The sequence below is a fragment of the Bos indicus genome, chromosome 3 (genome assembly GCF_029378745.1).
Source record: "Bos indicus isolate NIAB-ARS_2022 breed Sahiwal x Tharparkar chromosome 3, NIAB-ARS_B.indTharparkar_mat_pri_1.0, whole genome shotgun sequence".
In the NCBI taxonomy this organism is placed as follows: domain Eukaryota; kingdom Metazoa; phylum Chordata; class Mammalia; order Artiodactyla; family Bovidae; genus Bos; species Bos indicus.
In genome coordinates this window covers 64,321,391-64,324,249 of record NC_091762.1, presented here as the reverse complement: position 1 = coordinate 64,324,249, position 2,859 = coordinate 64,321,391, and the positions used below count along the sequence as shown (strand labels likewise).

General features: G+C 37.7%; 1 pseudogene; it reads right to left on the bottom strand.

Annotated features, from left to right (window-relative positions):
* Positions 1-519: 519 nt before the first annotated feature.
* LOC109557064 (ubiquitin-conjugating enzyme E2 variant 1 pseudogene) lies at positions 520-803 on the bottom strand (annotated as a pseudogene).
* Between the last annotated feature and the right edge of the window lie 2,056 nt (positions 804-2,859).

Here is a 2,859-nt window from a genome sequence, read left to right as displayed (position 1 = left end):
AGGGGTACAGAGAAGCACATTCACGCACTCAATAATAGTCCCACAGGTTGTCACCTAAAGTTTTAACATCTAAGAAATCGCCCAAGCTGGAAGGTTATTGCAGAGAGGGAGAAGGCAAGGTGGCAGGGGGAGGTGATGGAAGACAAGATAGAGACCCCAGGCCATATAATCAGAAGCAAAGTGGTTGTGTGATGTCATTTTTCTCAGTTGAGTTAGATATGACCTATAAGTTGTGATGGAAATTAAATGTATTTTCTTAATCCAAAAGTTCAACTAAATGGATAGTGGCTACACTTGACAGGATTTCTTGTTATAGCAAAATTTATATATCTCAAACAAACACAAAGTTAGAAGGATCATTTACAGTATCTTAAGATAAATTGCTTTGAATGGGAGTTTCCTTTCCTGTACTGTAAGGTCTCCAACACATATCTAGAGGATTTACTGCTGTGAAAAATGAAGAATGTTTAAACAGAATAAAGCGGGAGGGAGGGCTTATTTTGTTGTTTTTCTCTTTGATTAATTACTATAACACTGTCTTTCAGGTGATTGCAGGAGTTTCATATTGATTTTCAACATTCTTAGGTGCCAAAGCTCTTATAGGACAACTTTGATGCTATAAGAATTCTGCCATTTTCCTAACAGATACAGCTCTTGAGGTTCATTATTAGCCCTATTCAGTCCATTCATATTATTGCTATAAATCTTATGAGGGGAAGGTGCTTCTGAGTATTTAGGTCTACATTCTATTTTAAACTATAGATTCAGTTTTCATACCTTTTTCTTAGAGGTCGAATTAGCATCTCTGGCTGTTTCGTGTCGTGTGTGTTGTCTTTTAGACCTCAGCTACCTGTGGCATCTTCTCTTTTCTGGCATGCTTTGAATTCTAACATGAGGGGACTCTGTTCTTGAGCCTGAAGTAGCTGTCATCTTGCAACACTGTCCTCAAATTCCAGCAGATTTGTTTTTAATCTTTAGTATACAAACTTAATGAGTTTGTAACCACTAAAACTCCTTAGTTTAATCAATTTCCCAAATTCCATGGTGCTCCTAAGATTAGCCATGTCACTTTTAGACACCAGTGGTCACAAAAGAACATAATTGGTGTGTAGTTTTAACAGTCAGTAAGAGGTTTTCTTTTTTTAATTAAAAAAAAAAATTCCTGAAGAAGAATGGCATGGGGTCAAATAGTGATGTATGGAAGTATTGGATAAATATTGGCTCTGGAATCAAAACAACTTTGCCTCAAATGATGTTTTCGCCTCAAATCATGCCTTCTCCAACTTCATCACTTATAATCCAAATATATGACTATTATCTTCCTGTTAAAATACAGCTTGCATAAGTTTTGCCTCTTGTTTAAAAATATAATTACAAAATTACATTGTGCTACATTAGAATCATGATAGTGGATGAAGTTAGAAAATTAAAATAATAGTAAAGGTTGGAAAGAGGACTTGAGCAAAAATAAACGCTTAATATTTCCTGCTACAATGCAGGGGGCCCCATGTGGTGCAGTGGTAAAGAATCTGCCTGCCAGTGAAGGAGATACAAGAGACACGTGTTTAATCCCTGGGTTGCAAAGATCCCGTAGAGTAGGAAATGGAAGCCTACTCCAGTATTCTTGCCTGGAAAATTCCATGGGCAGAAGAATTTAGCCCACTGTAGTGGGCTACAGTCCACAGGGTCTCAAAGAGTCAGATACAACTGGGTACTAAGGTTATATACATACATGGTCTATAGTTGATCACAGTGGCTAGCTGTTAGTGACCCTAATGAGAGCCTTTAGACCATCCTAGATATAATAAATAAGGAGCAACTTTGGGAAAATGTTGTTGTTCAGTCACTAAGTCATGTTTGACTCTTTGCAACCCCACGGACCATAGCTCAACAGGTTTTTCCGTCCTCCACTACCTCCCAGAATTTGCTCAAATTCATGTCCATTGACTTGGTGATGCTATCAAACTGTCTCTTCCTCTACTACCCCCTTCTCCTTTTGTTTTCAATATGTCTCATCATCAGGGTCTTTTTCAATGAGTCAGCTTTTTGCATCAGATGGCCAAAGTATTGGAGCTTCGGCATTAGTCCTTGCAATGAATATTCAGGGTTGATTTCCTTTATGATTGACTGGTTTGATCTCCTTGCTGTCCAAGGGACTCTCAGGAGTCTTCTCCAGCACCACAATTCTAAAGCATCAATTCTTCAGTGATCAGCTCTATTTATTGTCCAACTCTCACATCCATGCATGACCACTGGAAAAACCACAGCTTTGACTATATGAAACTTTGCTGGCAAAGTGATGTCTCTGCTTTTTAATATGCTGTCTAGGTTTGTCATACCTTTCTTTCCAAGGAGCAAGCATCTTTTAATTTTAAGGCTGCAGTCACCATCTCCAGTGATTTGGGAGCACAAGAAAATAAAATCTGCCATTGCTTCCACTTTTTCTCCTTCTATGCCATGAAGTAATTGGACCAGATATCATGATCTTAGTTTGCTTTATTTTTTTTTTCTTAGTTTGCTTTAATGTTGAATTTCAAGCCAGCTTTTCACTCTCCTCTTTCATCAAGAAACTCTTTAGTTCCTCTTCAATTTCTGCCATTATAGTGGTATCATCTGCATATCTGAGGTTGTTGATGTTTCTCCCAGAAATCTTGATTCCAGCTTGTGATTCATTCAGCCTGGCATTTTGTGTGATGTACTCTACATATAAGTTAAATAAGCAGGATGACAATACACATCCTTGTCATACTGCTTTCCCAATTTTGAAGCAGTCAGCGAATGAGAGACTTAAATATTTAGTATCTCCATTTATATTTGACCCTTTAGACATGTCTCGGAACTATATATTAACAAATGTGA